Raw genomic sequence first — 13,129 nt, forward strand, 5'->3', positions numbered from 1 at the left:
CTAATATCTACAAAATCGAGGGAAGTTGAAAAGCTTTTCAGATTTATAGGCGTTAGAGCAATATGACTTCAGAAATAGCCTCTTCCCAGTTACAGGGCTCAAGATGGAATTAGCTTTCAGAGCGATGACCGATATCAGCTTTTATGAGAAGATATCCTATGATTTACGGGCCCGAAGAAAAAAATACTGACAGGTGAGGACAAGGTCAATATTCACCCCAAAGAAATATGCCTGAGGGTAGATATCTGCTCTGTGGTATTTTTTTCCATTCAAGAGTGTGACTATAATACCATAATTGTGGGTTTGGTTTCCTTTGAGCTATATTGAGCCCAAGGACTGAAGGACAAGGAGGAAGAGAAGAGGAGGGAGAAGAAAGAATGAGTTTCCACAGGTTCTCTATATTGAAGGCAGTGGTTAATAATATATGCCTGAGTTACCCATTGACTCAACAAGAATTTATAGCATCTACTTTGTGCCAGGTCCTGTGCTAGGTTCTAGAGAGAAAACAATGAATGAAGTAGACACAGCTTCTTTTTCTCATGAAGCTCTCAGCATAGTAAAGAAGAAAGATTGAACAAATCATTGTAAATGGAAGGCTTGGAAAAAGGAAGTACAAGTGGTTCCTATGGGAACATATAATGTGTTCTCATTGGAACAGAGAGGAAAAGAGACAGGGGAGAGAGGAAACATCCTCAAATGGAAATGAAGATGCAGCTGAGGTGTGAAGAGCATAAGAATTTAGCCAGGCAAAGGGTGGGTTAAGTGTGTGAGTGATGGAGAAAAACAAAAAAGTTGAAACGGAATAGCATGCCAATTTACCTTTAGTATAGTACAGGGGTCAGCAGTATACTGTGGTCCTCAGACCAACCAAGCCTAGTGCTTGTTATTGTAAATGTTTTATTGGAAACCAGTCATGTCTATTCACTTACCTATGATTTAAAGCCATTCTCACACTACAATACCAGGGATGAGTAGTTACATAGAGACTGTGTGGCCTGTAAAATCTAAAATATTTACTATCTGACCTTTTATAAAAAGTCTGCCAATCTCTTGTCTTGAGCAAGTGATTTAGTTATGGTTAGTAATACTAGGTGCTGTAACAAACCATCCCAAAATCGCAGATATTTATCCAATAAAAGTTTCTAATAATACAGCTAGTTGAGCAGCTGACCTGGGTAGCTCTTGTCCAAGTTGAAGTGGCAGCTCTCTTGAGTTCTGCCATCCAGCTATGAAGATGGGAAACAGAAAACATATTCAAGGATGTAAAATACTTTAGGAATCAGGTCTGGGAAGGTTGTATAGCACTTTTACTCCCACCTCATTAGTTGTATGGCCCCACCAAAATCCAAGGGAAGGCCGAGAAAGAAAGTTTTCTATGCGCTTGGAAAGAAAAGGAAATGCTTTGTAGAATACATAGCAGTGCCTCTGCCATAGCAAACAAGACATTTAAGAAACTGGAAAAACATCCTGTGTGGCTGAATGTAGGTGGCATGAGATAAGACTGATAGGTAGGCAAAGGCCAGATTATGGAGGACCTTTTAAACCAGGTAAAAGATTTTAGATTTTAACCCAGGTCTGAGTGACCAGTTGTGTTATTCTGATGAATTTTGTCACCCAACTGATCTGATCCTCTGCTTCCTCATCTGCGAATAGAGGATGGCATCACCTACTTTATAGAATCAGGTAGACACAAAAAGATAAAGTATATAGAGCTCTTAGAATATCACCTAGCACATGGTAAGCATCAATAAATTGTGGTTATTATCATTAGAACAGAAAAACTCCCACCTCCCTTCCCACAAACCAAATTTTCCCACCCCCAGTCTCCAAATTGCAGAAGATTCTTTACTAAGTACCACCAAGTCTTACCTAATAAGAAAGACAACTGAAACATTGAATCATTTTTCTACCATTCCATTGGCCTTTCCATATTTGCTACCATCCTTTTGAGGGCACATTGGCCTTGCAAACAATCAGGTTCCCTCGACCCAGAGTAACTATTTTGTAAACTAAAATAATGGCTTTCCTGTATTCTTTACCTTCCTGCATATTGATGTCAACTGAAGCCCAGAAAAAATATGTGTGTGCATACATGTGTATATGTATGTGCATATGTACACACATAAATGCATACACACACATACACACACACACACATACAACTGAGTAGGGCTAAACTAGAGTGATAAGACCCTAGCTCATCACATATGCTTAACATCCTACATCTCTATCCCCATCCCGAGGTTATTTTCCATCTGCTTCAGCAACCATCTTGAACTTTGTCTTTCCTGCATCATTTTAAAGGAATGTTCCTGGCCTGAGTTCTCCATACTCTGGAAGAAGAAGGTTTTTTTTCACATTACAAACAAACAAACAAAACAAAATAATGAAAGATAAAATAATGTGGAGAAATCATGAACATCTCAAAAAATAAAATAAATGAGAGATTTTAAACAAGCAGATATTGTAAGATTTTTAGGTGGTGACAGAAAGAAATCTAACTATGGGCAGTGAATGCATAATGCAATATATATATGCCTTGCTGTTGAATTAATTATACACCTGAAACTTACTGGATTTTATTAACCAATGTCACCATAATAAAATTTAAAAAAAGATTTTAAGTTTAAAAAAATAAATAGATAAGTAAATAAATAAATGTAACATTTAATGTATAAATTATAAAAATAATACAGTATAAACAGAATTTTATTTGATCCTACTTAAATGGAAAATGTGACATTATCAAATATTAATCGAATAGACCAGCTAATGTTAAATAATATTTGTAAATGAAATATGCAAGAAAGCAATGTAGAATTATGAAATAAAAGGTAAAATTAGACTTTAAAAAAGATTTTTATGGAGTTATGGCATGGTTCTGAATAGGTAGATATCAATGAAATAAATATAAAAGTAAGAATTTAACATTTGAAATATAATTCAATGAGGAAAGGGAGGATAATAAATTAAATTATGGTGGCATAAATTACTAGCAATTCGGAGGAAAATACACACACATACACATACGCTGCCCACAACACACATAAAAAGCAGGGCAGTGTGATGATTAAGGCAGCAGCATCTATAGCCGACATGCCCAGGATTAAATCCCAGATCACAATTTATTTAGCTCTGTTATATAATCTTGCAAATTATACCATCTCTTCGTGCCTAGTTTTCCTTGTATACACAGTGGGAGTGATAATAATATTTACCTTACAGGTTTGTTATGAGGATTGAGTGAATTGAGATCTGTAAAGCACTTAGAACAGCTTCTAACACAGAGAAAGCATTCAATGTATGTTAATACTTGTGATGGGAGGGGGGAGTCATAGCAAAAAAGTCACATTCTTTTCAGTATATTCTACTCTACATTTATTTCATTGTGCAATATGAATAGGGTTCTGAGCAATTAGAAACGTAAGACATGGCCTTGTCTTTGGAGAAGAGAGCTTGTGATTTAATATCAGTTAAGAATATGTCTGCTCATCTTTACCCTTCAAAGGTGAATTCTTGGGCAGAATTGGAGTTACCAACACAGCTTGAACATACTGTAGACCTAATTTCTTGTTCATGTCACTGGGAATGCATCCTGCAATAAATTCATTTTGTTCTATATATATGTTGTCATTTATCATTGTAATACTATTCTTATGGGGAAACAGATTATGAATAGTGTAATATCTATGACTAATAATAAACAAGGCTATTCACTTCTTGCTCTAAGGAAAATAAATCAGCCAGAAGTTGCTGATTTATTCCCTGCTCCACCCCAAACCCCCAAAGAGAGTTATCTATTACTGGAAAGTATCTGCAATTTAAAAAATTTGACTGCCTCTTCCAAAATCAAGACAAATTATATCAACACTACAGAACATTTCCAAATATTTCTGTATCTTTGCAGAGAATGTAGAATATGTCCCAGTACCTAGTTTTGTATCAACACTTTGAAAAGTCCCCCTTCTAGCTTTGAATCTCTTCTGCCCTACTTTAGGACCCTTCACACTGTTATTAGACCAGACCACTTATTCCCTTAGCCTTAGAGAAATAACTCTTCCCATATCTTCTGAATTGTGATGAGAGATGAGCCTCTGAACTACATCGCTTCTCTTTTGTACTTGCTTCTCTTTTGGGTATGTGTCTTCTCTTGAAGACTCCAAATTTTGATTTAGGGCAGTGGTGGGTCACCGGGCTAGTAAGGAAGAAATTTCCTTTTACCCAGCTAATCATTCTCTGTACCTTTACATCCTCATAATAAAAGGAGAGAGTGTATTAGAATGCTTTTTGAAAAACTTTATCATATTTGGCACCCTACGAAATGAACTTTCTGCACATTTTCATCCTTGACCTGAGCCTGGTCAACCATTATTAGTCCAGCTATTTACTTTGAAAGTCTTACCTTCACCTCAGTCCCCTTGTTCCACTCTGAGTAAAAGTCTACCCAAGAATTCACCTCTCCCAGTTTTGTCATGGTCCTAACATGGCATTCCCTTGAGTCCCATTGTTCATATATTGATATCTCCTCATTCACTGTGGAGCAAACAGCTGCAACCCAGATACTAAGCCATTATAAAAGATAACTGTTAACTTTCAGCTTATCTCTTAGCAACTAACCCTTCTAGGACTCTGTTTTCTCATTTAGAAATAAAGATATCACCTATTCTTAATTCACAGTATTATTACAACTTGGAGAGAAAATTGAATGAATTGTGAAAAGGGTTATACAAATGAAAATGAAATAGGGACCATTACTGAAATCACTTTTCTCCTGTAAACTGAAAGATACGTATCAGCCACATGAGGATACCTTTAATATTATTATTATCACAGAATTAATAACATTACATTCTTGTTGATCTTACAGTTTGAAAATGTGTTTTGTGCTTTGACCGAGCATTGGAAATCTAGAAACTCTATGGCCTGACACTGACCAAATGCACACTATTGCTTTCCTATAGCAATCTTCTGAGTAGTTGGCCACACTGGAATAAAATGATCTCCTCCTTTTAGTTTAATTACAGTACAATTACAAAGTGCATATAATATTGCTAAGACTGATTACGTAAAGTAAACATATACATTTTTCATTACAGCAAAGAAACTAAACAAAACATACCAAAAACAGCACAATTTTGATTCAAATGAAATGTTTAAGGAAACCTCACCTCTCGTATCTTTAGTGACCAATATTTACCATGCCATAATTCATTTATCGCTCTCTTTTTGTTTATACCCTCTTCCTTTTGTTCACAAAGTTGTCACACACTTTTCACATTGTAGGGTTAATTTTACTCCTTCTTTCAACATAGGAGGGAGTGAGTTGGTACAAACTTATCAATAAAATAATATTTTCAAATGAATTGTATGCTTCATTGAATTGCAATAGATTTAACATTCCCAATATCTCTCCTTTTTGCTGCCATACTCCAAAGCATATTCTGCAATAGGTGCTCCAGTACTTCCCAGAAAGTTCACCGATGGTCACATAATTGACAGATTTAATGATCTCTTTATTATACTCATCCTACTTGATCTATAGTTTTTGATATGAATGATCACTCATTTATTGTTAAACTCTCTCCTCCCTTGGCTTTCAGAACAGACATCCCCTGCCTAACACCCATTCTACCACACCTCTTTGGTTAGCAGACTTGCACTTTGTGAGATGAAAGAGGAATCAATGAGTCCCCCCCTCACAGAGGTAAACCCCATCTCTACTTTGTATGCTAGTGATCAGTCCAGAAACCCAAACCTAATACAACCAGTATATTGAATTCTACTGGCCTGAGAGATTGATTCAAGAATTGACATATCAAGCTAATAAAATGGAAGAGCAAGATTGATAGGGATTGGGGAAAAGTTTCCTTACTTTTGAGATAGAATCACTAGAAGAACAGCCTTGGTTGTACATTAATAAGAAGTCCAGAACTGATATAGCCAATTTTCCAGCAGTCTAGGGACAGACCCCCAACACCCGGATGTGACCATTTCTGAGAGAATTAGAAAGAAATGGAGCTGAATTTGTGATTAAAACACCTCTTCTCGGCTCTACTTATCTCTGGAATTTTGTTGTTGTTTTTGTTACATGAGCAGATACATTCACTTTGTCATTATAGTCATTTTGAGTTTGACTGTTAATTGCAGCTCAAAGCATCATAAGGAACATGATTTCCACAACACCGTTCTCTTCATTCTCTTTCTACCACACAAATAATCTTTTTAACTATGTCTTATTCTAGTTCCTCTCTCCCATCCATACCTTAAATATGGTACACCTTAGCATTCCACTCTGAGACTTCTTTCTCTGTTCCCTTTTGTCAGTTTCAACTTTCACCTACTTTCAAGACCCCAAAATCAATAACACCAACCCAGACTTTTCTTCAGAGCACAAGACACACATTTTCAATTATTTCCTGTATGTCTTCACTTTAAATGTTCCATCATGGGTAATCTGAGTATCTCTATTACTACATGCAAAATTTTTCCTACCCACCCCCCTTTTTATATATTCCATAGCATAGCTATATGGCATCACCATGAGTTATATTTGAAACCGGAAACTTTGTTTTCCTCCTTTGCTCTCTGTCTCTTATCCCAGTCATCATAAGATACTGCTAATTCTAACCTCTTTCATATCTTCTCCTTTGTAATCCACAACCTTATAGTCTAGTTTATTACCTCATCATTTGAATTTGCCTCCCTCTAGTCCGTCCTCCAGTCCATCCTCCACAGCACTACCAGTTATTTCTCTCAAATATGGACCCATGTAGAAGTGTAAAATGTCATTTGCTTGCTTAACATTATGCTATAGCTTCCCATTACCTGTAGAATAAAGCTTATATAACTTAGCTGGCTCTATAAAGCCTTTCCCAATTATGTCATAGATTACATATTTAATTTTAACGTCACTCACTCCCTAAAAATTAAGCCAGTCCTTGGTATCCCCCAAATAAACACAAACCTATATGTCTTTATTCCGTGCCTCTCATTTCCCTCTGCCTTGAATACTCTTCCTTTGTTTCTAAAGCTGGTGTAGTCCTGCTCATTTTTCAAGGTCCAGATACAACATCATCCATTCTACAAAAGCTTTCCTGACTACCCAGGCAAATTTTACTATTATTTTTGTAACTCCAGGAACAAATTATAATACAATGTAACATACGCTATGATAGATTAATGTTTATTAATAAATGCTGCACCTCCCCTAGTTTATTTCTTAAGCCTATGAATTAAGGCTTTTGAATTTTAACTAAGAGCTGCCACACAATCTGACACATAATGGGTGCTCAAAATTTATTTTCAAATGAAAGAATGAAGAAAAAAAAAGGAAAGTCACAGGATTAGTGGTTAGCTATGTTGTAACCTCCCCTGGATGCAGTGTCTTAATCTGTAAAATGGACAAATTTAGATAAACCTATGTGTTTCTTCCCTCTCTAAAAATATTCCATGATTTTATGAAAATATTACTAGGAAAAATCCAATGATTCCATCATAATACAGTAACCTCACATTAAATTTTGCAAACTACACTCTGGTCAATCAAATATAAATTCAAAGATGGAAAGTTTTTTTCTTTTTCTTGAAATGTATTCTCCAGTTACTGGATAAAATGTGTTAGTTCTGGAAAGAAGCGAATACTAGGCTTAAAGAAGAGTTAAAAGCCAATAGGGATATTATTTTTTTAATTATATTAAAAACATCTTATAAATTTCTCATCAGTTATATTGTAATTTTTCTCCATTAATTATTGAAAAACAAGTGTTCGTAGTTTGGCTTATTATGACTAAAATCTTACTCTCTTCAAGCCTTGTAAATTAAGACACAAATACACAAACATGCAAGTATACACACATATATACACATACTCATCCAAAGAAAGATAGAGTTTGAAATCAAAAAGTGATTTGATACAAGAGGAGAAAAAGGGGTCAGAATACATCTGCAGAACATTTTGGGGTAAGGGATTAAAGCCAATGATGGATGGTAATCATAGGAACTGAAATGGAATACACATTTATTCCTTTGGGCTAAGAAGGGGGTTGGGTAGCATTGTCAGGCTAAAAAATCAAGTCATACGGTCTAATTCTGGCTCTGCCATTAACATATTCTGTGACCTTGGTTACCTTGGTTAAGTCAATTATTTTCTAGAATCTATTCTTGGATCAGTTCAGCCACTCAAAATCTACCTATTATTGCAGTGTAGTTCCTCCTAGAGTTAATCTTCACTGACTGCTTTTAATATTATGCCCTTGGTTTTCTTAAAAGGCCATTATAAGAAACAATAACGTAAATTATTCTAACTATTCTAATACCAACAATTATTCTACTTCTAATATAAGTATAAATCTGTACATGACCTGAGGCACTGGAGATGATATTTATTTCTTTGTTATGAAATTTCACATTAAAAATTCTCATAGAGTTTAATTGCAGAAAAATTGCCTCCTCTTCCTCAAACTTATTATAGCAGTTATATGGTAAAATGTTTTATATTTTTCCTGCCATCAGAATGCCCAAAGCCTTTTTTCTGTATTACTTACTTTAATTCTCATAATAAAAATAATATGTTTATTATAGATATAATCCTGCAACCCAAAGTTAATTATTTGAACATTTTAATATATGCACCTCAAGTTTTCTTCTGGGTAATTTTTTTTACCCAGTTGACATCATACTATACAAGCAATTTTATATGTCCCTTATTTCTTGCAAAACATTATATCAGCATTTTCTTATATCATTAGCAAAATTGCTTCTAATTTGTCGTTATTAATAGATAGTTTAAATTAATGTACAGTCAAAACAGTAATATCAGTGTTATGCTCTTTCCTCCTTTCTCCAGTCCTATTGCTGCTGTAGACATCTTTCACTGTGCCTTCAAATCACAATTAAAAATTAAATTAAATCAAAGCAGCTTTTGAAATCCCCTAATCGCAGCTATTATCATAGTCTAGTTTCTTCTACCTTACGTAGAAAGGTACCTTCAGAGACAATATAAAGAGTGTTTATTTCCATTACGATCAACTTGTTAAGTACTCTGATTAAGCCCTCATACATAGATTTTTATGTAAGTAAATAATAAAGAATCTGACCAGTAAGGAATCACTGCTAAAAATACATTAAAATAAAACGAAGATTCATTTGATTTAACTTCTTAAAAAACCCTTAGGGGCTCATTGAGATGACCACTTTTTTTTCTAAGTGTTACAACCCATTTATTTAATATCCTGTTGTAGAAGTTTTCTCTCCTGTGTATGACTTGTGAAATCTTTCTCTGTCTTCCTTTTGTTTGTCTTTATTCTCCTGGCTGTGTAGATCCTGCTTTTTAATTTCCTCAAAGAGCCACTAAGAGTGTCCATACAGTCACAAAACCAAGTCCTTTGGTTATCTTTTATAGCAATCGGCATTCTTGATTACAAAATAAAAACCATTCTAGCTCATTTGGCAGGGAATTCATCAAAGATATTTGTGAATTGAATTTATTAAAAGGAGTTCGTGGAATCTCCATAAGGATGAAAGAAATGGGCTTAGGAGCCAAGCAGTCAGCATCAATATGAAAATAGTTGGGGACAGCTAGGGAAATGGTGCTGGGATGGCTGTTAGATTTATCTAGTGACATTTTCTGCTGTATTGTTTTAGATCTTATTTTAGTGACTAGAAACTAAATTTTTATATATTGGTCTAACTTATATGTATATATACACATATACCCACATACATATATACACACACATATCTGTATGTGTTTCATATAATATATCTTATTTATTTATATACTATATTCACAGGTAACATCTTAATATGTATATCATACATATTGTACTTACAGATAATAAATGAAAAAGTGGTTTAGGAAGTAAATAATGACCAAAGGCAGCAATTTTAACTCATTACCTATCGGTTTATTTAATGTTATAGCCAGGATAATTAGTCCTCATCGAGCTAATCAAGCAGTCCAGATGTAAAGTAGGGACCACATACTGGTGGACTAGTGGACTCCATGCAACTAGAAAAGCCCAAGAGTAACGCAGTGGGCAAGAGAAGGTGGCCGAGAAGCCCAGACAGAATGCAGCCTTAGGTGTCTTCTGATACAGCGGCCATGCAGATTTACGTGAGGCCTCCAGAGAAGCCGTCAAGGTCATACCTCCTTTTATGCCGAAGTTTTGTTGGGAAATTTACTCTCAACTTGAAATTAAGACAAAAGGGGGCAACATACCCTCTCAATGTGTTATGGAGGTAAAGGACACTCAAGGATTGCCTATAATATATTTAGCTCATTTCATTTTCTACTGTAAATTAAAATTTCCAGACTTAGTACCATTACTTAACTTTTGATTTTTATTGGTTAGAAATGCAAATAATTACTATCTGTTAGAAGAGAAAATACCAATGATTTATAGCTTGCTTGACATTAAACAGATTTATATTTAACTCTACAATCTGACCCTAATATTTTCTTGTTAAATTGTGCATAAATACCCTAGTTTCTTAACGTTCTTCAAAGTGGTCATAATGTCTTCCTGACTCCTTCATCGACAAATGAGTTATTTAATAAAAACAAAAGTCTAAGTACCCCCCACTCAGTTCCATTTGGCCCAGCTCTTCTCTGCAGTATATCTTTGGGAGTCCCTGCAGCATGCTTTTATTTTCACTAATGGATCCCTTTCGTCTCCTGTCTGCACGGTCTGTATGTGGAACTGGCTCTCAGCTGCAGTACCCCGCAGTTCGCCTCCATCTTAGGTGACTTTTTAACTCTGTCATGTGTTATTCAAGCATGTACATGGGTTCAAACTCCCAAAGCAGAGCTGAGATCAGGTTGTCACATACCATACAAAAGGCTTTGACTGAAAGATGGGAGAAGGCATATAGAATTATAATCCATGTGCATGCACATGTGCACACAAGCACACACACGTGCGCACACACATACACACACACACACACAGGGCTTGCAGAACCACCTTCCTCTTTTGCTCCCTATCTCTCAAGATATCAGCACCAGGCAACCAGCGTATCCTCTTGAAGAGGAATTTTCCACTCAAATGGCTAAGTACTCTGATTAAGCTCTTTGTTCTGCTTCTGTAGACATGCTTGTTGCATAGGCCAAAGGGCAGGGTGACCTCAACATCAACGGAAGATTCATCCTCCCCTTTGCTTGTTCTGTCTAGATAAGATATGTATTGCCTAAGTTCCTGTCTGAAAATCTCATGCTCTGTAACTACCCATACCCCATGGCAACTCCCGCACTCTGTAACTATCAGAGGACAAATTAACCAATCAGCCCATGCCAGCAACTATGCAGATAAGCCCTGAAAAAGTAAGGTTACTCTTGAACTCGAGGCCCAGATCTTCAGAGTGCTGGCTCTTCTGGGACTGCCAGCATAATAAACCTGAGTTCTCCAAATCTCCAAGTGATGCTTGATTTCTTACCAGTTGGATTTTTCCGCAACACTCAGGAGACCTGAGTCCATAGCCCCTCCTTCCAACTCAGAGACCCTAGTACCAGCCAATCAGTGGCCTGGGTTTCATCTCCAAGGGGCTCCTCCTTCAACAATTTAAATTTTAACTATTCTAACCTCTTCTCTGTTTCCCGAGCCCTAGAAGTGATAGCTGTTTCTTACCTCTGTGAAATCTTGTCGGTCATCTAGTTTAACAACTTTTTGTCTAATTAATAATTCTTTCTATTAAATTCTCTTGTTCAAGTAGCCGCTGTGGTTCTATCCATTGACTGGGTCCTGATACAGTGGCAGAGCTGAGATTCAAACACAGATTGGTTGGCATCAGAGGCCCTGGCTTTACCACTAACCAGAGTGGGGAAATACACAAACAAAAAGTAAAGCAAGTCTTTTTCCTTGCCCTGTCATCACAGGCCAGCATCTTTTCACACATAATCCCAGAGATGCTATTTTACCCATGAGGAAAGCAACCTTTGACCTAACTACATAAAGCAATTCAGCTTCTCCTTGTCTCCTTTCCAATTTAAGATCTGGGCTTTAACTTTGCAAAATCCTATAGAGTGTTTTTCCAAAACAAAAGTACTGTTGACCCCCAAAGGCACAATTAAGTCTCCAGCTCTAACAACACAAGGAACATTAACATTTTGAAAAGAAAGTTATTGTTTTTCTTAGATTTCAAATATCTCAGGACCAATTCCTTATGGGAACTCAAGGTCACAGCATTTTCTTAAGAGCCTCTTCAAGGGAAGATGCTTTTAAGCACAAAGTGTAAGGTAAGTGAAACAACATGAAATGAGACAGCAGAGAATTAGTCCCCACTCCACCCCTCCCTCTCTCCCACCAAAGCAAACACCAGTGGAAATGGCCCTTTTACGAGGAATATTTACTCAATTTATTAAGGTTGCCTCGGTAGCAAATACCAGAAATAATATTAATAATTCAAGCTAGTTTAAGCAAAAAGAAAAAAAAGGAATTGGTTATTTGAATTCAGTGATGTATCACAGAACCTCAGGGCAGATTTGAATGCTGCCGGCCTTAGAAAAGGATGAAAACTCTAAACTAGAAAGTCGTCTTGACTCTTTATTCCCTCCTCTGGGCTTTGGTTTTTATGTCACTGTCATTCACTCTCTTCCCACCAGCTTCATTTGCTTTTCCATCACACCTCTGCTCTCACCTGAGTAAGGCTGGTTCATGAGCAAGTCCCTGGAGAGACTGAATCTGAGTCCCAGCTCAGGGCCCCACTCCCGTTCCAATCGATTTCTTAGGAGTCAGGTTCATGTTTTACAAAATAGGGAACATTAAGGGAGGCAGTGAGCAGAGGAGAAATCACTAAATCAGTTAGATGCCCCCTGCCCCCCGCCTAAGGTTTATACTGCAGTTAACATGATAGCTCAGTGGTCATCTATTGCTCAATTCCATGGATAATATTTATTTTTCAGGAAAAAAAAAATTCACAAAATGTCATCAGCTGTAATCCTCTGAATGCTTAAAGAAAATTAAATTTCTAACTAACACGGGAGTCCATTACATAGCCACCGTGCTTCAAAAATCAGGGAAGAACAAAACAGAAAGCGGAATAGAGGAGGAAGAATTTACTAAGTCATTAGGTACCCTGCAGGCATAATAAATGTAAGCCAGATTTGTTATTATTATAATATGTACAATAGCAT

This window comes from Rousettus aegyptiacus, unplaced genomic scaffold (genome assembly GCF_014176215.1).
Source record: "Rousettus aegyptiacus isolate mRouAeg1 unplaced genomic scaffold, mRouAeg1.p scaffold_m13_p_11, whole genome shotgun sequence".
Classification (NCBI taxonomy): domain Eukaryota; kingdom Metazoa; phylum Chordata; class Mammalia; order Chiroptera; family Pteropodidae; genus Rousettus; species Rousettus aegyptiacus.